This window comes from Emydura macquarii, unplaced genomic scaffold (genome assembly GCF_026122565.2).
Source record: "Emydura macquarii macquarii isolate MOO-44397 ecotype Brisbane River unplaced genomic scaffold, CSIRO-AGI_Emac_v2 contig_2834, whole genome shotgun sequence".
Lineage (NCBI taxonomy): Eukaryota > Metazoa > Chordata > Testudines > Chelidae > Emydura > Emydura macquarii.
The window spans coordinates 5,656,884-5,682,107 of NW_027132971.1; the positions used below are offsets into that span (position 1 = coordinate 5,656,884).

General features: G+C 42.3%; 1 pseudogene; it reads right to left on the minus strand.

Moving 5' to 3' along the window:
- Positions 1-25,224, minus strand: part of LOC137166336 (FRAS1-related extracellular matrix protein 2-like) — a 75,176-nt pseudogene that overhangs the window by 10,681 nt on the left and 39,271 nt on the right.

The following is a 25,224-nucleotide window of genomic DNA, read 5'->3' on the forward strand; positions in this document are numbered from 1 at the left end:
TTGTAATGTTTTTCTTCAGTAGATCTCAAAGTGCTTTTTAATGCAGTTAGAAGAGTTTCTATGTTGTTTATTTTCTTCTCTCCACAGTTTTAAAGGAACAATTGTTTTAAAACTAGATCTTGTCTCACTTCTTAGTTAAATTAGTTGTCAGGGCTTACTAATTAACGGAGTACTGCTTTTATTTAAATAAGAAAGGAGTAGCACTGTATTGGAAGTCACAGAGGAGGGAGTTGGGTCTTTTACTTTCCATCTTTCTTTCATTTTATTTCCTCCTTACACTACTTCAGATGAAATCTGGAAAGGGGATTTGTGGTTATCCAAATAGTAAACATGGCTATACTGGGCTAAATCTGCCAATCCAAATGAGCTGTTCTCAGTACAATATGGGTAGGAGGAATATAAAGGCAGCCAGGGATTAGAAGATGCAAGATGAGCTGGACACATTTCCTATGCAAGGTGTTAGCTTGCACTTTTTAAGAGACTGGTGCAAAGCAGCCAGAGTGGGAGCTAGGATCTGGCCCACTGTGTCTTTCCAGTGATATATCAGTAGAAGCTGAGGCACACAGCATCGCATTGGATTGGCCCATTAGTGAGATTAATGTAATGAGCGGAGCAATTGATGGTGACGGTTATTTATCGACAAATGAAATACAGGAAACTCACAGGGATTCCGGAGACTTCTGAATGTCGCTAAATTGTTCTAAAAGAATTGTGTTCAAGACACCTGAACCTTTCTTGTGAGAATTTGTATCTCGTGATCTATATAGTGGCTAGTGATTTTCTTATAAAATCTTTAGAGTTGTTTTTGGCATCGACTTGGTTCTTCAACATTTATATCCCTGAGGCAAGTGCTTCCACAGGGACACATACCTGTCTATCTGTGCCAATGGAGCCACCGCAGTCAGTCAGCAGTTCAGACATAGCATAGTAGCTGTTGAATTCCCAGAGGCAGGCCTCCAGGTTGAGGTTACGGTAGAAACGCAAGGTCCTAGCAGATTTCATGGAGTTGCTGTACTGGTAGGGTGAAGTTTTCCCAATCACTTCAGGGTTCTTGGTTTCATCTGTAATAAAACCATGTTTTCTCTGGATCTCATTATAATCCAGTAGGCTGGAGCACTTGTGGTTGTCCAAACAAGTGCCATCAGGGCTAAGAGTCAGCTCAAAGTTGGATAATGGATGAGTGGAGATGACAGGCAGCATTCCTGAAACACAATGCACACAATCCATTTAGCATTCTGAACAGAAGAGACTGAGTGCTCAAATGCTCTAAGCATCTTGCAAATGTACGTACAATGCTGACATTATTAATGTGGTAGGGAAAAATTAATCTTTCTGCTACACAGGAATATTCTGAGGCTGTAAGGCCATATGTACACTTGTGTATGTTTCTGAATATGGAGACAGTATGTATGTAATGGATTCACCATGTTGTTCCAGAAGTAGTTTCACTATAGACTATGAGTACGTGAAGTATGCTATGTATATTAGCGGCGTGTTTCAGGTGTGTTTCTTTATAAACCAGAAGGTGATTTTTTTTTTTTTTTGGTGGCTCATTTCTTTCTCGTGTATCAATGACCCTGAATACAGAATCCATTGCTGATAGCAAACTTTACATTTCAGACAAATTTGACTTCTGCTGTTAAAGGGTTAAACACAGATGTCCCTGTAATTGCCTAGATGCTCATGGTAGCAGTCTAGCAATAATACAGAGAATTGCATGGAAATCTTGTTTATACTAGGAAACAAACATTGCTGAACATGGATTTTCCAGCAATGCTTCATCCCTACACTGGCGTTGAAAAGGTTTTAGGCCTAAATGTACAGACATATTGAATTTTGGACATTTTTGGACGTTTTGAATAGTTTCAGCGAGTATTACCGAGACTCAAATATGCTTTCTAAGATGGTATTGGAAATGATTTTGTCTTGTGAAGGTTAATGCTTACATTACTGCTGAAAATGGTTTTCAGCAATGGCTCAGTTTCCTAACAAAGACCAGTCGAGAGCAGGTGCCCCTTGAACAAATGAAAACAAGTTCAATGGCAAACCTCTGTTCTGCAAACATATGAATTAAAGGAGTCGAAGGCTTTGTCTATACCTCAAACCATACTTCTAACTGTGTTATAAAATATTTAATATACATGGTTCTACTAGCCCCATATAAACAACTACCCTGTTCAAAGATGGCTGTCAGCCACATTTTTCCAATCCTTCCAAAGAGGCAGTTGCTAGCAGAGTTCCAACACACTTGTTTTTAGACACAGGCTAGCCCAAACTGCAACAGCTATCTTCTGCAGATAGTCTAAAGTTTCTAAGCACAGGGCTGATTCTCCTCTCACCTTGGTGTAAGCCAGGAGTAACTCCATTGAGGTCAGTGGAGTCACACGAGTGTAAATGAGAGGAGAACCCAGCCCACTGTGGGTATGTCTACACTGCAGTAAAACACCTGTGGCTGGCTCGTGTCAGCTGACTTGATCTCAGGCTGCAGGGCTATAAAATGCAGTGTAGATGTCCGTCTCAAGCCCAAATGTCCATCCTGCAGTTTTATAGCCCCTGCAGCCTGTGCTGCGCGAGCTCAAGTCAGCTGACACAGGCTAGCCATAGGTGTTTTAATGCAATGTAGACATACAAAAATCTTGTTACACATAGGGTAACAGTTTCAGGTTCAGAGGGAAGCCATGTGATAACATACTAGGCTGCAACACCAATTTAAACAAAGCATGTTCCACACTGTGGACAGTATCACCATATGAGAATGCCTCTCCAACCAAGAGCCTACAGTGCTGTTTCAGGAAAAATTCCTCCCTGCCAGAAGCAATGCTAAGGTGGGCACATGGCTCATGACTGCTACTTATCTATGGCTGCTGGAGATGAAAGTCCAAAGCGGTGTCTGATCACTAACAGGGTTTTGTGACCGCTTCATGCTTACCATCCATATGAGGCATTGTAACTGTTAATTTGAGGAGGTTAGGGTAGTCAGGATCATCTGGACCTGTGTAACGAAGTTTGGCTGAGAATGGTTCTGCTCCGACTGTTCCTGGGATACGAGGTTGACAAAGACTTGTGGGGTGGGGGGAGGAAGGAGTGATCACGAGGAGTCTGTTAAACTGTGTCAGACTAGTCTAAACAAATGCAAGTCAGAGCTAATTCTGACATGTCTACGGCAGGGCTGGATTAAGGCAATCTGGGGCCCAGGCACACCATAATGTGGCTCCAGCCCTGCCCTACTGTCCCTGTTGCATGGCTCCATCCCTAGTGCCAGGGCTCCATGTCCACTTGGAGTGGGGGTGGTGGGATACCTCCCTCCAGAGAGGCAGGAGCAGCAGCGAAGGCCCCCCATCCCTTCAGTTGTAGGAGGCCCTTTTCCCTCCCCAGAGAGAGAGGGAAAGGTGGCAGTAATGGGGCCTCCCAGGATACCCTACAGCCAGGTTGTATCTAGGCACATGGGTGAGTGGTCCAAGCCTGCTCCACTCTTCTCTGGCCACGCAGGGTGTCTCTACACTGCAGCTTGGTGTGAGCCTCTCAACCCAAGTCGACAGACTCCCACTAGTGAGGCTCAAGCCTGCAGGCTACAAATAGCTGTGTGGACGTTGCTGCACTGGTGGAGGCTTGGGCTAGACACCCGAGCTTGGACCTGGGGAGTTGGGTGGGTCTGACCTGAGCCTCTGCTGATGCAGCAATGACCACCCTGCTATTTTAAGCATGCTAGTGCGCGTCCTGCTAATACCAGTCTGTCCAATTGGGCAGGAATGCTCAGTCCTAGCTACAGTGGGGACATACATACCCACAGGGTCTTCTACTCTGGCAGAGCCTTCAAAGTAATGGGTCTTGGACATAACATCTCACTGAGATGCATAGGCAGTTCACACCAGAGCTATTTTTTCTGGCTCTCTGCAGACTCAGGCAGACCTTACGGCATCATACACATCATTATACACACATTTACATGTTTTCAAGTTTTCCCTCCCAACCATCAGGCAGAGTGCAAGAGGATGGACTAGGTCTGGAGTCCCCCTGCTGGAGGCCTCATGGCCTTGCTTCACCCAGCCCCAGAAAAAGGCAGTAGAGAGGTACTCCAAGCTGCCTAGAGCAGCTGTGTGGGAAGCAGCCAATCAGAGAGGCTGCAGGGAGCAGCCAATCAGGGCCCAGAAAGCTAGTATAAGAAGAGCTGCTGGGCCAATGTGAGATCAGTTCTTGGCTGTAACTGGAGGAGTGTGGATGGTGTGCCTGGCTGGCTGAGGGAGCTACAGGACCTCAGACAGAGCATTACTGGCAGAAGCCATAGGGAGCAAGATCCTGAGGCAAAGGTGAAAAAGGTATAGGTTTGTGGGGAAGTGCCTCAGGCACTCAGAACAGTGATGTGGCTTAGATAAAAAGATGTGGCAGATGGCTGCTATCTACAGGGTCCCTGGGCTGGGATCTGGAGTAGAGGGTGGGCTTGGATCTCTCCCTGCCCCCCACCGGGAAAGTGGCCTGAACTTCAATGCACCCCAGAAGGGGAACTGAACTCTTAGTGGCCCAGCAGGACAGCTGGGGCTCAAAAGGCCCAGACAGGGCAAGAACATTGCCTTCAGGGAGGGATCCCTGGGAGTATGGCTTGATACCAGGGCTGAGATCACTTTAAAGACTGCTGAACTAATTAAGGGCCTGAGCCAGGGAGGGCGACAAGGAAAGAAAGGGCCAATGGAGGGCTAGGATAGGCCCCTGTTGGACTGTTTCCCCAGAAGGGGTTTTTATTCCACATACAAACTGTGTGTGACTTGGCCAGAGGCTGAGTCACTTAAAACCCACCACAATTTGAGAGAGAGCGTGCAGGCACACACACCCAGATGGGGTGCTCACAAGAGGCAAATGCACCCCATTACACAGAGAAACTTCCATTCTTAAAAAACTGAGATTCTGATCAAATCAGCCACATAGTCCTTGAGGAGCTGAGGCCCTGGGCACGGGCTGACAGTGCCTATATTTAAATCAGCCCTGGTCTGTAGATCTCTAAATGCTCTGATGTTCAGAGGTTCTTCTGAACAGGCTTCACTGCTCACTACTTACCGTTAGCAACTATGCTGTTTCTATTTGTCTAAAATAGAAATATATATATATTTGCTGTACATATGTATAACATGAAAAGCAGAGGTGTGATCCTGCTGTTTGGCTTACCAGAAAGAGATGTCAAATCAAATGAAGTGTTGTCTCATTCCGCCCCCTCCGCCCCCCCCCCCCCCCCAACATCAATGACACCTGCATTATGGGGAGATACAAAATGCTGAAATTAGAGGGCTGATGTGCCTTTCATTCAACACGTTACTACATACCGTCATCTTTGTTCACTGTGTAAATAGGGCTCAGTAGTTCCAGACCCACGTCCCCATTAGCACTGACAGCTTGTGCCACACACTGGACCCTTGATCCAGCCTGGAAGTATATGGAGTTGAGGGAGATGGACTTGGTGTTGGTAAAGAAAGTGTTGGAGTCCACTTCCCGCATAGGACTGGTGACACCATCACTGCCACTTGGAGCACTGACAAGCCAGCGGTACAGGGTCAGAGTGTCATTGATGTTTTCAGCAGCGCAGATAGAGCCAGTCTTATCATAGTCTGAATATTTGGGATTACATGCCTACAGGTCAACAGATATGCAAAATATACAAAGTTATCTATAGTTGCCTGTTGCCACATTTTTCTGGTAAAGTTTCAGTATTTAATACCTTCTTTTCACAGTTAGAGTTCTGTAACACACAGATACCAACTCAATTGGTACAAACACAATTGAGGAGACAGGAGTGAATGTCTGGGACTTCAAAATTTAAGAACAGGAAGTGTGGAAAACTCTTCAGTTTATCATGTACTTGTTAACCATGTCTCCCTTTGCTGCACAACCTTTGAAGGTAATGGGAGCTACCGGTGCTCAGCATCTCTGAAAATCAAGCCACTTATTTGTGTGTCTAAAGATGGAGTTAGGTGCCTAGTTTTAGGCACCCAGGTTTGAAAATTCTGCTCTTAACCTCTCTATCTCCATTCCTAATCAGTATAATAAGGGTACTGACACTTAGGCCTTGTCTATACTTACAGTTGTCTACAGGGTATGTGTAATGATGCCACAGTGAAAGGAGGCTGAGTCCACACATGCAGCAGTGGAAGGCTCCAGAAACAGGGCAGCAGCAGGAAAAGATTCCGGCAGGGGGAGGCAGGAGGATACCACACCACTAAAAACAGCAGTGTAGATGTGAGGGGCATTGCTTTGGCATGTAGGGGCCATTTAAAGTGTGTAGATATACCATGGGAGTTGAGGCATGTAGGGCCCTCTGTTTACTCTACTTACCTAATTCATGCCTCACCATCCACACTACTATTTATACCTGTGCTAGCTGGGCACGCAGTGTCTGTACTATACACAGCACCGTCAGTAGATATATTTTTATGTACCTAACTCTCAGTAGTGTTGTGGGGCCTGAAGGATTAAGCTTTGAGTTCTAATCCTGGTTGTGTGTGACCTTGGGCAAGGCACATGATCTTGCAGTCTTAGTTTTCCTGTCCATTTTACTTACCTATTCCCAGGGGCATTGTGAGGAATACTAAAATGAATGTCCATACAGCACTTTGAACACAAAGGATTATTATTATTTGAGATTCATAGATGTTTATTATTTATGTACAACAGAGCTGCACTGCTGTTACCCTGAAGGCAGGAGACCTTAAGAAAGCAGCAACTACTTTGAAGGCTAGATCCAACTGTGTAGGCGATAACTTATTCTCTGGATGTATGGTCTTCCTAAGACTGCCCTTATACAAAAATACTACAGTACACTGTAGTACAGTATTCATCCAAACCATTACACTGTACAACAGCATTCCTACAACATCAGAGCCATGGCTGTAGAATATACTAAACAAGCATATGCTCTGGGCACACTTGAAATTTTTTTTTTAAATCATGCTTATGATTGCCAGGCCTTCCCAAGCTCACTCAGGTCTACCAATTGCATCTGGTAACTGGCTGCTATCTAGTTCTTTTACAGGAGCAGACTATTTTTTCTATATTTACAGGCTGAAAAGCACTACATGCCTTCTAGGCCATTAGTAAGTAGCATTGCAGAAACAGGTCATACGGTTACACACACAACAGGGTAACCAGTAGGAGGATGTCGGTTCTCTTTGCTTTTAGAAGTGTCATCGTACATCAGGAGTGATACAACCTGGGGCACCGCTGGGAAAGTCACATCTGCAATGCTGTCCATTTCTTCAAAGTATACAATGGCTTTGCTCATCTGAATTGTGAGAAAGAAAAGACTACTAGCGGTAACTGAAAATGGGGGGGGGGGGGGGGAAGTAATGCTGCAGCTGGACTTCTGCCTCTGAAATTCATTCGTTTTTTTCCCATAGTTTTATTCTTTGATCCAGTGATCCTGCCTATAGAAGAATTGTCAGATGCTAAACCCCCCTCCTTAAGTTTTGAGTCTCTCTGTAGAAGACCGGTTCACATAATTGACTATTTGAAGAGTAAAAATGAATATTACCCCACCTCTATACCTGTAAAGGGAAAGATAATGATGGGGAGCAAGAGTAAAGATTCATTCTAAATGCTTGATCCACGTTTGATCCACATGCTAACAGCTGCATGTGCATGAATCAAGGTAAATATAAGGTCCTGGGGCCAAGAAGTTTTATAATGGCTAAAGTTAGGCTCCTAAATCCATATTGGGGTTCTTAAAGGAATTCAGCCTGATTTTTCAGAAGCATTGAGTACCTGATGCTTCAAGTGTTTTCAATAGTGCTTCTGGGTGCTCAGCCCTTTTGAAAATCAGGCTGCTTATTTAGGTGCCTAAATACAGATTTAAGAACCTAATTTTAAGATCCCAGTTTTTAAAATCTTGACCTACCTTGAGTTTATCTTGATATAAAAATCTGACTGGTATAATGTATCCTTGGATTATACTGTCTGTCTCCATATGTGTACACACTCTTGTATATACGTTAGCTAGAGATCTCTATGCCAACTGGCAAAGGGCATGAGAGGTACATAAGGATTACAGTAATCCCCTGGCACTATTGTTTACATTCTAGTTCTCCTAAGAGTGTCATGTGAAGTCTCTAATGAAAGCTTGTGCCACACTGGGCATCAATATCACTGCAAAACTAGTGTACAGATGTTGTGTAAGGAGTTGTGTATATACACTGAATTATATTCTTACGGTCTGTCTAGGGACTGGTTATCAGCAAAGGCAAGAAATGTTTATGTATCTGTCTGTTTACATATAAATTAAGTATTGTATGGTTCACAATAGACTTCCACTCACCAGTCTGAACCGAATACTAATGAAGGATTGTGAAATCTTCAAACAGAGGAAAGTAACAGGAAGACTTAAACAGCGGGGGAGGGGACCCTCTCTTGAGGTGCACCTAAAGGGGCTGTGCTGGTATATTTATATTCAAAGAAACACCCTGGCATCCTTCACCTAGACAGTAAATGGACAGAACCTCCTACCTGCACACACACATGTGGAAAGACGGTGATTGAGCAGGGGCTGAATAACAGCCAGCACTCCTTGACCACACAGTTTTTTGGGGGTTTTTTTCCCCTTAGCCAATGGGGAGAGGGTATGGCTTTGGAGTTTCCACCCCTCTCTGTTTAGCAGCTGCAGCCGCCCTGCCCCTGAGGCTACCACAGCAGCAGCCCCAGGGTTGACTCAGCCCCTGCTGGCACAAGGAAGTGTGGTTGAAACAGCTGATTAGTTCAAGCTGATCCACTGGCAGCAGGCTGGGCAAGCCAGCTCATCTGCAGCTGTGCGGGGGAAATAGCTGATCGGGGGAGGACGCCAACAGCTAATCACCCCGGTGGGTGCTGAGCACCCACTTTTTTCTGTGGGTGTCTCAGCCCCTCAGCATTCCTGGAGTTGGCACCTATCCCAGCAGAGAAAGGGAGGGTCAGACAGTGAGGAAAGACTCTGGCAGCAAAGAGAGGCTCTGGCAGCTCCCTGCTGCTGGAGCCTCTCCCCACTGCTAGGGTCCCTTCGCTGTGGTGGAGAAAGGCTCGGGCAGGGGAAAGCACCAGGACATTGCTAAAAATAGCAATGTAGATAAGGTAGGCGCTGCTTGGATGTGTAGAGAGCTGGGTGGGGTATATACCTTGGCAGTTCAGCTGTGTAGGGCACCCTACTCTACGCAGGGCCCTCACATGGGGTGGGGGGAAAGGGTACACTTTATCAGGGCCCAGAGGCCCTGGGGGGCCCAGCCAAGGCTGCAACCCTCATGGGTATGTGTGTGGGAGGGGGCCCGTGTTACAAGTTTGTACTGGGTCCGAAAAAATTATGCTTGGGCCCTGACTCTACTCACCTCAACCTTCTATGCTGCTGTTTATGCTCATGATAACTGGGCATGCAGTGTCTGTACTGTACACACCGCCGCCAGTGTAGCTGTAGCCCAAGAGGAAAGAAGGTAGGAGTGGGCAAGACTTTGAAAATCTGGAGCTCCATATTTCAAGAAATAGCCCTACAATGGCTGCACATTAGCACAGGACAATGTTTTGAAAAAGTTGCCATCTAAATAAAAAAATAAAGGGCTATTTAAAACATGGACTACGTTTAAAAAAATCAAGCATACAAACCACCTAGACCTAAAATAAAAAAACCCATCCGTTACCTGTGTTTTAGCCACCATGTTCTTATCCGGTTTTAAGTGAACTGTAAATGTTTCTCTCATTTCTCACTCCATCATATAAGACCTCAACTTCAACAATGTGTTCAGTTTCTCCTTCTTTGAATTCAATGTCTGGTTTAGAGACAAACACATTAATCTCTTTTCCAAGTCAAAGCAGAATCACTGCTTTCTTTGTCATGCATGTTCAAATGATACATCGTGTTGGAATGGAACACCGGGGCTTGTCTGTCAGTTCCCCAGCATGCTGAGTAGGCTATAAAGTACAGGAGCTCATTACACGGTTAAAGTGGGCCTGCCGAATGACTGAGTCTAAGTACACGAGTCCACTTTCATCTGATACAAGACACATGAATTGCTAGAATCATTTTTTTTTAAAAGAAGGAGGGAATTGCATGTAAATCCATTTTTGTGGAGGGAGTCTGTGGATTCCCCCTTGCGCACGGACACTTACTCCTTTTATTCTCCTCTCAAAAGTTTCACACTGGGATGATCCAAACAGCCTGGGTGCTGTCCTCGCTGCTGCCTTTCAACTGTTCCTGAGGCAGCAGGATATTGGGGGGCAGGGCACATGAAAGATTCCTTTTTCCTTTTCCCTGTCCCCCGCTAGGGTTAAATGTTCTGCTGCAACAATCTTCTGCCAACCCAATGGACTGGAGACCGAACTCTGCTCCCACATGTGATGCAACAATGCACTGTGCTGCCACTGGGCAGCTGGGCCAGACTGTGCTTTAGTTGTGATAAAAAAGTCCAGAGTTCTTGTTTGAAGGTTTTAGGCTTGAATTTCAAAAGTAGCCTAAGGGCTTGTCTACACTGGTGCTTATGCCGGCAAAACTTTTGTCGCTCAGGGGTGTGATAAAAACACACTGCTAAGTGACAAGTTTTACTGGCACAAGTGTCTGTGTAGACAGCGCTAGTCTCAAGAGAGTGGAAGCAAAAAGTTCTAGAGGAACTAGGTCTAGGGGACTAGAGGAGTCTAGAGGAATCTAAAGAGTCTAGAGGAGTTCTAGGATAGGGTAACCTATCTTTCAAATCAAATCAAAACCTTTCTGTTAGTTTTATTTGTTCTCACTCAGCCTATTTCAGGATGGCTTTCATACCTACCAGTATCACAACTGGCACTAATGGGCATCCTCAGCAGCACTCAGCAGAGACACCAAGGATTGAGTGATCACATAGACTGAGCCTCCCTCTTGCCCTTGGAAGGATGGTTAGGATTGAGGTATATTGGTGAGGCAACATAAAAGAAGCTCTTTTGTCAACAGAAAGTTCTGTCTCCAGGGCAGATCATTCCTGTTAAACATCTTTCATCAATGTTCAAATGTACTTTGGAGGGAGAAAAAATGTCAAACCTAGGCTATGTCTACACTGATCGATTTTTCTGGTTCAATTGAGCGGCAGTGAAGACACGCTCAATTGATCCGGAAGTCGATCTAATAAAACCATCTCCCCAAAAAGCATGCGTCGACAGGTACGCATTTCCCGTCAGCGCAGCGCTGCGGAGATGGTGCGCTAAACAGAAGTTATGAAATCGATGGGAGCTACGCAAGCTATTCTGCATAGCTTGCTTAACTGCCGTCAACTGCCGTCAAATTTTGCCGGCAGTGTAGCCCAGGCCTCAGTCTTCTCACTGAGACCTAGAACACTGCCCAGGCACCAGTATCGAAGGGGATCATTGACCAGGTAAAACTCATTTTATTAGAAAATTAAGTGTCTCTTTTTATGAAAAGATGAATCAGGGATCCTCAGACATGCCTGTGGGTGTTTGTGCAGCCTTGAAGAGTGCTGCTTGCCAAATAATCACTGCTATACTCCTGTTGAAAGCATCAGATCTCTATTACTCTTATTTTTTTGGTATATGTATTCTGCTTTGGAAGGATAGCACGGGCAATTCACTTAAGTAATTTGATTTCCCTTCCTTCCCCATTTTTGGATATAAAATATTTGAAAATGCTGCAGACTGAAGCTGTGGGTACAGAGCTCTTTGCTGAAAACCCGTTAAACGCCTTTCGTCAGCTTCATCTGACTTAATATACAGTTAGTATTATTTACATTGAAATTCTGCCCAAAATGTCCTAGGTGCTCAGCTTTTATTAATCAGCAGAGGAGTCTTTTCCTCAAAAGCACTGAAAGTAACTGTTCCTTCTGAGGATCTCCAGTTCTCACAGAAGAGATCTTACCTGAGAGAAACACCACTACAGAGTCATCTGTGTTTGGTCGCTCCTTGTAGTCCACCATGACTTGGGCAGAACCTTAGCGAGTGTGGCAACGGATGGTAGATTTATGGTTAACATCACCACTACGATAAATGATAGCCACCAACTGTCCGTCTTTTTCATTCACTGTGTACAGTGGTTTCTTGAACTGGACTCTGGGTACTGAAAACAGAAGATTTTACTCATTTCATCGTACAGTCCACAAGATAAGAATGCCCATGGCATATGGACAGAGGGTGCTGGTTAGATTCTGGAATAGAAATATAGGACATGGACCTATTTCTCCTCATGACCATTTACAGCAATCAAAAGAGGTTCAGCTCAACATGTGCTCTTAAAAATTCTACAGATTTTAACTCCAGATGAATTTAAAAGTCTGTGCTAACATACCGTGCACTAACTGGCCCATATGGACCTTGCTGGCATGCACTAGAAGTTCCCTAGTGCACATTAAAGTAATCTATTTCAAACACTACTATACTGATACTTACTTGACTAGGGAACTTCTAGTGCACACCAGCAAGGTCCACATGGGTCAGTTAGTGCATGACACAGTAGTGCACACTAGAATGTACACTCCTCTGGTGCGAAGTAACACACCTTCTAGACAAGCCCCTAGGCTGTACTGACTTCATTGCCTCTCTTCCCAAAAAAACCAACCCAGCTGCTGAGAATGTGAGAATTTTGACAAACTAATGTCGAATCTGTTTCTGAACGATGGGATTATTTTCTGTAACTATATTCTAAGGGGTCTTTTCTCGTCTGAGATTTAGGCATGGAATTGATTCAAAAGGGATTGATGGGCCCAATCCTGCTCTCTCTGAAGTCAGGTGTCAAAGCTTCAAAGGATGCAGGATTGGCCATGGTGGTTGCAAATTTCACAGAATGAGACTGGAACTGAACTTTGAAGAGTATGTTTAGAGACTAAACTGGCGTAGAACTATGTAACTTCATGTATTTATTACAATGGCATTAATCTGCAGAAACTTTAGACCCCAGAGGATTAAAGCTGGCTACTTATCAAATAACCAAGTGCTTCTGAAAGGCTGTGCATGGCTTATTAAATAATTTACGCATTTTCCATTTGTTAATTGAGCAATGCAAGTCAGCTAAGTAGTTTTACTCCTCAGCAAAAGGGGTAATACAAGTTGTTTGATAGAGCTGCCTCTGAGCATCAAGATTTGTACAAGGAAACCTTCTTTGAATTTTGCAGTCCAAACTCTTATACCAACACTGTAACTGGATAACCCACCACTTTTACAAACAGTTTTGTGCTATAGGCCTCAGTACCATTGACGTGAATATCCATTTAGTGATCAAATCCACTCAAGTGCAGCAGGTCGCAGTGAATGAACTTACATGTAACTCTAGAAGGGCGATGTGAGCCATATCTGCTTGTCCAAAAACACCATCTTCAAGCACACAGTGAGGCAGTGAACAGGCTGGAGTATGGACTACAGAGGAGCTGTGCTACAGAATTAGGTCTTGTCTACACTAGCACTTGTGCTGGCAAAACTTTTGTTGTTCAGGGGTGGGGAAAAAACCCACTACATTTTGCTGGCATAAAGCACTTGTGTGGACAGCGCTATGTTGGCAGGAAACGCTCTTCAACGGACATAGCCACCACTGCTTGTTTAGGTGGTTTTATTATGTCGGTGGGAGAACCTTCTCCCGTCAGCATAACGCAGCTACACAAGTGCTCTTACAGAGACACAGATGTACCGATACAGCTAAGCCGCTGTGAGTTTCAAGTATAGACTAGCCCTTACTCCAACTTCTGTATAGTGTCCATTTTCCACCGTCAGCTAAACCAGAATTTCACTGTAATGAACTGTAGTACATAATTATACGTATAATAGCTAACACTATTGCCAGAAGATTTCCTGTATCTTGTGTTCACACTTTAAGTACGAAAAATAAAACATCTTCTTGCTTTACACTTACAGTCAGTAATGCTGTCATTGATAAAGATGGTAGTTTTGCTAGGAACCCCAAGCACTGCGTTCATGGGCATACGGAGAACCAGCTCAAACTTCTCCAGGCCCTCCAGAACAGGCTGCCCCAGGTCATCGAGGATAGTCACTCGGAACGCCTGCATCTCAACTCCAGGAGCAAAGTCCAGGTTCCGGCTGATGCCCACATAATCAATTCCAGCTGTTTGGGAAGCAAAAAGAACATGACTACTCATTGCCATATATTAAGATTTTACCATTTACTTACAATCTGTGCCTTATTTTTCTGAAAAGTATTTATTTTGGGTTTTTGCCACCTGTAAGTTAAAAAAAAAAAAAAAAAAAGTGAGCAAAAATAAACAAACGTCCTGATCCTCATGTACACTAAGAGCTTGTCTATCCCTCAAGTTACTGCGTGACAAACCAGGCTATGAATCTACAGTGCATCAGCTTGACACACAGTAACATCCTGTATGGACACAGCTCCAGCACACTGGAAGTCCTGGAGGGCAACTTGTCTTACTACACTTTGTAGTAGTACTCCCAGTTGTACACCGGGATTTGCCCTGTGCTGTAGCAATGTCCACAAAGAATGTTATTGCACAGCCAGCTGGTGCGCTGTAGATTCACCCTCTGGCTCACCGTGCAGTAACATCCTGCATAGACAAGCCCTAAGGTCACTTTACTTCACTCTGGCAGTGCAAAAGGACTTGAAATAGGTCTCTTTACACTGCCAGAGTGGTCTAAAGTGGTCTGGCTGTAAATGAGAATCAGGCCCATAGTCCATACAGTTTTAAACTAACAATTTGGCAAATACATTGAACATCACATTTGTATTTGCTCTTAAAAGTGAAACAGAAATTACTCAGTGACCAGAAGCAGTTTCTAAAGTATTACTTTACACAGGTTAGCTCTTTAAAAATAAAGCAACAGACTTACATCAATTCCACAGAATCACTTGGGCTGGAAGGGGCCTGTGAAAGCCCATCTCCAGCACAATGCCAATATCACTGTATCTCCAAAATACCCCTACCTCAGGCTCCCATCATTAAGTGTTGACTTTCTGTATTTTTTTTAAAGTAACTTCAGTACTGGTGAAAGTGCTGGACTGACATCCTCTGGGGATGGATAGTTGCTATTCACAGAAGAGGTAAAATGTAAAGTCTTGACTAGAAGATTTCCACTGTGGATAATTTCACTGCTTCCCTTCCAAGCATGTCTCATAGCCAAATTGATCTTATTGTGATTCCACAGCTCTTTGCATTATTTATTCCAAACTTTTCTCCTTCACTGCATCTTAAATGCACCTTCGATCAATGAGAGCAATCATTTCCCTTCCTCTCCACAGCAGATTGAACATTATTATTTATAAGCTACTATAATCTCTTGCCTCAGGTATCTTTTTAACAAACTCTGAAGTTAGTAGGTGTCAGATGTCAGTCTGGGCAAAATTTGATCTGTGTGTTTAACTCTCTTAACTTTTCCTTATGTTCAACATTTATATGTGTACCCCCATATCGTGAGACACTCCAACAATAGAAAATAGTGTGTCACTGAAACTCTCCTAATTCTTCAAACATGGTATAGCCACTATTCCTCACTGAGGGCTTAGTCTTCACTAATTCTGAGATTTATAAAATGTTATTTTGATTTATAAAATTATTTGAGTAAAAAATTTGTTTGAAAAATTTCTTACCCAGGCATAAAATGTTTGGTTATCTCACATACATCCAAATGGAATTTCATCAAACTTTACAAATAATTGAGACGTGAGAAATTTCAGAGGAATTTTTTTTTCCCCAGAAATGCCTGAAAGTAAGGGGTTATAACTGAAGTGCCTTCTCAAATCAATACTTATAACACCCTGAGTGCAATATTATTAAATTGCTATGTAGCCAGCACAAAAGCCTACGGGAATCCAATAGCAATGAAAGCCTCCATTTCTTCCCAACCTAACAATGAGCCTTAATATTTATCACACACCATGTTTGGTTGTCTAGTTACTTTCCTGACTTACAGTAGTTCCAGCCAAACCCCATTTCTCCTGTTTCCCTATATGAATATCATGTTATTTAATTAATGCCACTTGTACCTACTAAAGTCCTTTATTACTTGTTATTTTGGCAACAGCGCTGACCATTTATCACACATTTATTAAAAAAAGAAAAAGACAGCTTTCAACTTGATTAATGGTAAGATCACTGAAATATTTGTGTTTTGCCTGCATATCACCAATTTATGGGAGGAATGAAGGATCCTTAATAAATGCTATTTGCTTCCCAATACCTAGGAGTTACTACAACTGCTCTTTTAATTTAATTAAGCAGCCAGTAACTTAAATAATTAGAATCCCAGCAAAACCCCATATCCCCAGATGCTCCCCAAATTCCTCATAAAGAGATTGTCTTTGCAACGTGGCTAAGAGATGAGCTATTCTGGAGATGAAGTCAACAGGTCTGGGCTATTTTGGATCAAAGTGGGGAAGGAAAGATCCCAGGGTCTGAAGGCTCTCATGGGAAATGCTTTGCTAGCAGTTCCCTCTCTAGTAACTGAGGGAGATCCCTCTTGTATACCCCTGTTCACTTCATCTGTGGCAACATCACATAAGAAAAGAGGTGGTCTCTAAGGTAGAGTGATCCCAAGCCAGTTAGATCTTTATAGGTTAAAAAAAAAATGACACCTCAAACTCCACCCATGAACCAACGGGCAGCCAGCACAGATCAGAGAGCACTAGTGACACATGATCCTGGTGACATACTCCATGTAAAAAGTGGACATCTACACTCTGCCCTACACAAAGCACACTACAGTGATCTTATTACAAGGTGACAAAGGTGTGAATACCCGCAGTGAGATCTGCATCCCATAGAAGAGGTCATAAACTAGATGCAGCTGGAATAAAGGCATCATAGCCACTGTATTGATATGATCATTTAAAGCAACTGGAGGTCTAGCAACACCCCTAAATTGCAAACTCAGGTGACTAATGGCAGAGGAACATACTCAAAGGGGACAGTGTTGTCTGTGCCATCTGCTCTAGTTGCTTTCCCCAACTACCCTTATCACTTCAGTCTTGTGTGGACTGATCTTTAATCAGATTATTAACATCCAAACCCCAGACTCTACCAGATGCTGGTGAATGAAATCATCTCAGGAGTGTCAAGAATGAACCCTTATAGCCCTCCACCCCTGTGAGTTCAGATCATAGCGCAATCTCAGCAACGTTTTTTATTCGAAAGGAACTCACCTTCTGCTGATACTGGCTCTGTTTTCCTGGAACTTGCAGTGACAGAGGCTGGTTTGGAGAGGTCTGTTCCAGTTCTCCAGACACGAACTTCAACGTATGCAGCACTTTCATCCACCCGATATTCAGTGTCGCCAAAGTACAAAGCCGGTTCTAAACACAGGGAGAGAGAAAGAGGGCAGCAGAACGGAGACGGTACATTTTCAAAAGAGCCTTTTCAAAAGAGCCTCCATTTGTGCACGTACAAACGTGCACTTGCACTCTGCAGGCACACACAGCTGTTCACCTTCTACCACCAGCACCCCCACTCTTAATGCTCTGAATACGTGCATGGAAACAAGAAACTGCAGCTGCAAAGCCCATTGACATCAATGGAGTTTACAGGTATAAATTCCAACACTTGTGAGCACACAGGTATCAAACAACTGAATGTGTGGATGCAGTGCGTGCAGGCGCATCTATGTGCATTTTTTTTGTCCTCACAAGTGGAGGCCACGAAAGTGCTTTTAAGAGTGAGAAAGATGACATTTTCTTAAGATTTCTGATTTTTCCCTTTGTGACTGGGATAGTTCAGTTTAAGATCCTCAGTATTCATTTAGCTTCACACCAGCCCAAAAACTGTACTGTATGTAGTCAACACAGGAGTGAATCTGTGGGGTGATCCTCACAGTGTATCTTCTTTTAACTAAAATAAAGGAGAAATGTATCTGAAACTTATTATCAAGCAAATTTTAAAACATCTTCCCCAAAATCCCAAATCAAAGGGGTAAGTATCTTGGCAATGGGAAGCAAATGTAACTTCAGGTAGTAAACGATTTGATTTTAATGATTGAAAAAATTTGACATGGACATGGGATTTTAAAGTTTAATCTTTCTTTTCTCTCCAGCAGCCCCCCTTCCCCCCTCTGCCGCCAATGTGACCAACTGGCCTTAATTTTTAATGGGGGAGGGGAGGAAGTCTTAAAATCCAGATCAGGACAAAGGTCAAAGTTAAAACAGGTGTAAGCAGTCACCCTGTTGTTTAGTGTAAGAGATCAAACATCACAAAACTGTTTCAAACTAGCATTAATTTAGTGGCTTTTAGCAAATCAGGGTGGCTTGTGTAGGTGAGCAGTGTCCTCTGACTCCAAACCAAAAAGCATGAAGTCTGCATTAGGGGTACTTTGCGCTATTGGAAGGTATAACACAAACAATATTGTGTCTCCTAGCCTCGATTCATCTACTTCTGTCATCTAAACAAAAGCTGTCTTTATAGTATGACATGTATTATCTGAAATCAAGGTTACTACAGTTTAAACATGTTTTTCCTCTACTACATATTATTACTGGTGTATATTAATGCTTAGTATAGGGAACACCTGTAATATTGAGGTAAGACTGTTTTAACACTGAAACCGGCACCTTTTTAATGGTAACCACTTTAGTGTCATGCAATTTTAGATGCCAGTTTAATACTCTGCACTTATATAATACCTTTCAGAGGAAATACAAAGAGCTTTGGAAAACTGCATAAGTGTCATTGTCCCCTACTAAATAGCTGAGGAAATGGAGGCAGAGAAAGGTTAAGGCTCAAATTCCCATAAATGGCTATTAATGCAGGGTCACTCAGTTTTTGGGTGCCCAGCTACAGCCAACTAAGGACCTGATTTTCAGAGGTGCTGAGCCTGTACAACTCCCAATGATTTTAGTTTTGGGTGCTTAGTGCCTCTGAAAACTAGGTCCTAGTCTATCACGGTGGTACGCAAAAATGCAGGCACTTCAAACTAAAAAGCACTTTTGAAAACTTGGGTATGAGTGACTTGTCCAACAGGGGGTCAATGGCAGAGCCAGGAATAGAATTTAGCTATACCTTTCCAGAATGGAGCAGCATCTTTCAACTAAGGGCAGGTCTACAGTGCCAGCAAAATTTGGCAGCAGTTGATGGGAGTTACACAAGCTACGCAGAGTAGCTTGCGTAACTCCTGTCAATGTCGTAACTTCCCTTTAGTGCGCCGTCTCCACTGCACCGCACCGACGGGAAATGCAGCACTACGCTTTTTGGGGAGGTGGTTTTATTAGCTCGACTTCCGGATCGATTGAGTGTGTCTTCACTGCCGCTCAATCAAACTGGAAAAATCGTTTGCTGCCATCAGTGTGTACATAACCTAAGTGAATTTTTCCCTTGTCATAGGCATTATCTGCCCCCCCCCCCCACACACACACACCGAATGACCATCTGGCCTGTGTCCAAACATTTGCAACCCAAGCTGTCAGACGTCTTTAGGTACTTGAGGGAATTGTGTTGAGTCATTGAACTGTGAACTTTCATGTTACTTTACTGAGTAAAATCTAATAATCACAAGAGACTCTGCCGCTGTAGAAGAGTCAAAGAACCGGGCAGGCATTATTAAGGAACCTACAACAAGTGGTCTAACTGAGGCTTCATGCATATTTATTTCCAGTCTTTTGACAGACTAGATTTAAATAGACAAAAACAAGTTCTTCCTCAACAGTCTGTCCAGTAGGAAGACTAAGAAAATTTAGACATTTTGAGATGGAAAAATCCCAGGAGAAATTTCTGTATGAAACCAGGGACTTTTGTTTAAAGACAGAAATCACTTATTTGCTTCTTTCTTCAGATATGTGCAAATTTCCTCAGCATTCAAAACACCTGTTTTTGAGGCTCTGCTGGATCACATTTCAGGCACTGTGGTGACCATAATTACTACTCCCTTAGGAAACCATCCTGCCAAAATTTAAAAGAACCACTACCAAAGGTCTCAGGAGCCTCCAGGATGTTCAGATATTGCTCAGGAAGTAGATGAGAGTTTGAAGATAAAGTAAATGACTTCAAGGTGCTCCGACTGAATTCAGAGGGAATTATTTATATCCTGAAGAGGAAGAATAGAATTCCAGATATCTAAACATTTGGATGCTCATGCCTGGCACATCTACCAGATTAACCGGTGACTAATGGAGCACTATACACCAATAAAGGGTTATTGAACTGTAGAGCATAAAAAGAACAAGTCTACTGAAATCAATGGAGACACTCCTGATTTACATCAGTGTAACCAAATCAGTATCTGACCCACTGACTCTGAATGGACAGGAATTAAACTTTTTTTTCAAAGCACAATATGAAGAGTTTATCTCAATTGTAATCATTCTAATTGTTTGATGAGTGCAATTTTACAGACATTGTGGTTTTACTGATCTTGTTTACAGAATAAACATGTCATGGTGCAATGCATTATTGTTCCTAGAAGGATAGCTGGTAAGCTATGCAATTTCTCTTCTCTTCTCTTCCTCTCCCTCCCGAAATGGAATCTCCAAAATACTGGATTTGAACTTAGCCTACTTCATTTGCTCTATTTATATAGAAATTGGCTTTCAAATACCACATGTCCATTCAATTTCTCACAAGTGGCTTAGCAGGTTTTGAAGTATGAATGATATATTCCTCTAAAATTTCAAGAGATCAAGAAATTTAACTTTATGGCTATCCAGGGTAACTGTCTTGAGCTAAACCTTCATAAGTCAGCTTCCTTAACTAAGAGAAGAGTAGCTTTTTCTTTTTTTAATGCATGCATTGTGTCTGCAAATACATGTACTGCAAGCTCACTACAATTTAAGGGACCAACACTGCTTCCATTGAGAATAAGCCTGTAGTTTGGAAATGGGACGACTTAAAAATTTGACAACCGGTTTATTGAATTGTTCTTCCTCCCTTGATGCTTCCTACTGTTTGTCATCCCCATTGTAGCAACCTGTCTCAAATTGTATTGTAAACCTTTTGGGACTAGGACTGGGACTGTCTCATACATGTGACATGCCTAGTGCAATTAGCACATGATCTAGATTGGGGCTTCTGAGCCTAACTGTAGCAATAATGAAAAATAAAAACCAAAACACTGCTCTTAATTTCTACTATTTATAGTTATTGTAAGTTTCTAAAGGACAAGTAACTATGTACTTCTCTTCTTATAATTCAAATGAATTTGTATTTCCGTGCAATCACAATATGTCCCAGGAGAATAGTTCCATGGGTTTTTGTGTACGTACTGTACATCCTTAGATCAGACTTGGATTTTATAGCACTATCAATATTATATCCATTTGCGCATGTTTTTTAATCTAGATACATGTATTCTCCTAGAAGTAGCAGACATAAAAGCATTTAGTCAGTAGACTATGAAATAGATGTGACCTTACAGAACAGGACATGTGTCATGCCTCAATTATTACAGGGCTTTAATCGCTTGTCTCCAAAACATAATCCATTCTTACTATGTGGCCCTAAACATACTGCTATATGTATAAACAAACTCTATAAAGTTGAGCTAAAAAATAACTGGAGAGGAACAGAAACCTATCTAATATATCCTTTCATCTGGTCTTGATAACAGATAGCCAATACGCTGGGAGCTAGATTCCCAACTGAGTTAAAGCCACAAGCTTTCTGTAAAATTAAAACTGTGAAGCAAAACCAGTACAGTAAAGAATCAAGGTCAGTGAGTTAGATCAGGGATGGGCAACTTGGCAGCCCGGGGACCACATCTAGTCCACCAGATCATTTTATTTGGCATGCCCATAGTGTCACCCCTGGAATTTTTTTTTAATTATTTTTTAAAGATTGAGCCGAGGCACTGAGGGGCGCAGTCTTTTAGTAAAGCTGCTCCTGACTCATACCACTTGGCTTGGCTCTGCTTCCCCAGGAACACAGGCTTCAAATCTGCCTCACGCCTATACACTGGCTGATTGTTTGGGAGCTGAAAGCCAATCTGGTTCTGGTCAGACCACAGCTAGTACTGGTGCTACTACCTTAAAATCTGTCCATCCCTGAATTAGATGATGATCTCTGGAAGAAAATGGTCTCATGGATGTCACACATTTCCCTAGGGTTGGTGAGAAAGCCAGTGAAAATAAGATCTGATGTTACATGTTAAATCCTGCAAAATGTTTAGTTAAATCACCATAACATGTAGCTAGCGCTGGCCTGGAGAAATTGCTGCTGAGGTGATGCTTTCAGTGACACTTATTATAAAGACAAAACACGGTACCACCACATGGCATAGGAACTGGAGAGAGCAATGAGCCTGTTCTGCCATTTTAGCATTCATTCACTGCCAGCGAGCGGTAGCCATTAACCCCCAGCTCAACTCAGGATGGCCAACAATGCTCAGTCCCATGGGAGTTGTGGCTCTACTGTGTTTGCTTACAACAAAGTATGCAACAAAGTTCTACCTTAGAGCTCCAGGGCTGGATTTGGGCCTTTTTGCACTGCTCTGATGGCACAAAGGGGTCATAAATCTGTCCTCAATAGACATCTGGAAATTCTCCTTGACACAGGTGGGGGCTGTTACCAGAAAACATAATGCAGAGCAGCTCTAGTCTGGTTTAATGCACGTGATGTTTCCATCTAATGGCTGTCTGCAGAAAGCAACAGTAGTTTTTTTAATATAGTTGATAAGACCCTGTGATTTGGTATCAAAGGCTGCTGGATTGATCCCTGTTGATAACTGTGGAATCTGTATGCATGTAAGGCGCATATTCATTACATTGATTATATTTGACAGCTAACTTTAAACAACAAATCAAGAAAGTTTGTTGGTCTTAAAACTCTCCAAGTCATTTGACTCTGGGATCACTCAGACCTAAACAATTCCCTAAGAAATAGAGAAAAATGAGGGGATGCTATACTGTCTAATCCAGGATTTAGCTCATGTGGCCTTGCCATATAATCCCTGTAAGGTACATTCCCATTTTAGCTGATTTCCCTATTTACCAGGGAGGGTTATGTTAATCCCTATAGAGGAATAGGATGAAACTCTACATTTCTTGCTTGTCCCCAATGACCTGATCAAAGAGATTCCCCTAGTTTTAATAACCATGATTTAAAAAAAAAAAAATTCTTTTGATTCAGAGGATGTATGCTAGTATGTCCCCTAAAAATGACATGGTAGCATTTTTTATAGAGGTAACACAATTTATAAAGACAAACATACTATTTGGAATTTAAACAGCTGATATTAAGTCAAAGGTGATGGAGGGATCCCAGCCAAAGTGGTTTGTCTTGAAATGCAGCGGATTAATAAGAAAGCAACCCTAACAAAGAAGGTCATTCAAGTTTTTTATCCTCTTCTTTCCTTTCCCTTTCCATTTCTGCCAATAAAGAAAGAAACTATCAGTTTAATTACCAGCCACTTAACTACATAGAGCAGAATGGCTTCTAAGATAACTAATAATCTTTACTCATGGCCATGAAATGCCATAAACAAACTATTCATTCAGAATCCATATCCCAGTTTTCCAAAAGACCTGTGAAGTGTTTGCTCAAGTCAGACAATCTGACATTCCCTTAACTATTAAAGAAAACAAAGTTCTGGTCCTGAAACCTGTTCTACCTGTGCCACTCAGGCACTGCCAAAGAGCTGATGAAGATTTCTGCTTGCTTATAAAATTATAAGTTGTTTGCACCTCTTTCTTCAAAGTTCATTACTGAACAACTGGTTCCTTTGTTCAGTTACACACTCAGACAGCATGTTCCCACGTAATGGGAGAATGATACAGAACCTGGAGTTTACTAGGATATGATCAAGGGCCTATTACAAAACCCCCATTGTCCACTTGTATGCAGAGAATCTAGATCAAAGGACTGGCATTATGTCTTGACTACATGTTTCTGCTACTTCTTTTTTCTTTAATATTTGAATAAACAGTTTCTTTTACTTAAATGCTACCTGTGATGTTACTGGTATGTGGAGTACTAATTAGCTTCAGATATGCGTAGGTTTTAAACCTTTTCATCTACTGATGCCCATGAATGCTTCACATGAATCTTGAGACCCAATAATGAGTTCTCTCTGTGTATTTAATACACATAAGATGTCAATACAGCTACAGAGTAGCTTAATGAAGGCCCCGATCCTACAACAACACTGGCAGGCACAACCCTGCATCTGTGTAGAGCCCCACTGACTTCATCTGCACATGTTGTTGCAGGATCAGGGCCTAGGAGAAATGACAGAAAAACCTAGTAGAAATATTATTTCAATAAACAATTACAGGGTTGTCTCTTTAGAACAGTCTTCATTTTAAGGAACCACTTGATACATGCCTCTCAATTCCATTCAAATCCATTTCAAGCTCTCTTTTTAACATTCACTCTGTTATAACATGCAAAAAATATATATATCCCAAGTAAAGATGGGTCAAAACTAGAATCTCAGATCTGAACCACTTTGGCGTCTGAAGGACTACATTGTTAGATATGAATTCCTGGATCTGAATCAGCTCCTGTGATGTTAGCCCCAAGTCAGATCCAAAACCCGAAGGTGCCAATGTTTGGAAGCAGCCAAAATTTCACAAGATTTTGGCTCAAAATGGTAAAAAATCTCATGGAATCTGGTGAGCTCACAAGATTTAAGAGACTGGGCAAAAATCTCACTAAAGCAACTTGCAAGACACTAGTATTGTCTCATTCCCATCCTAAACCTAATATGGATCTGTGTCTGAACAGCATCTCTTCACCCTTTTTCTAGCCCCAATTCCAGACTTACAGAAAGGGAATACTGACTCAAATTATTGCACTGGTGTTTGAATGGCTGACATTTACCTCACTATAGTGCTACATCATCTTTACTGTTAGTGCAGATTTTCTGTAAGACGTTGTTTAATTTGTTAAAGGTTCCATATACATATTTAAATAGCACTAAATGTGGTAATAAAGCTTTCTACAAACACCTGCCATTTTTATTGATAACATTTGAATTCACTTTCTTTCTGTTGTAGGATTTAATGTCAGTAGGAGAAAGCGTAGGTTGATTACAATGTATGGCTCTGTAACTTTCACTGACGTGTTACAGCTTTAGAAATGCTTACATCAATCGGCCCCTTAGTTCAAAGCTCTATTGTTCAAAATATATCTGTAAGTGCTGACACGACTGATAATGGGCTATATCTGTATCTTGTAGTCCAAAGCTGTTCCATTAAGCATTTTGAGAAGTGTAGAGCAACAGACACCAGGGAAAAACCCACTTTGTTTCTTTACATTCAGGAATCCTCTGGAAAGAAATCTTTTAAACCAAATCTTTAAAAAATCATTCTTTGGGATTGATCATGCCCCGTGCAGATACAGAGTGTTGTGCATATAAATGCAAGGGGAAAAAAAAGATTATTAG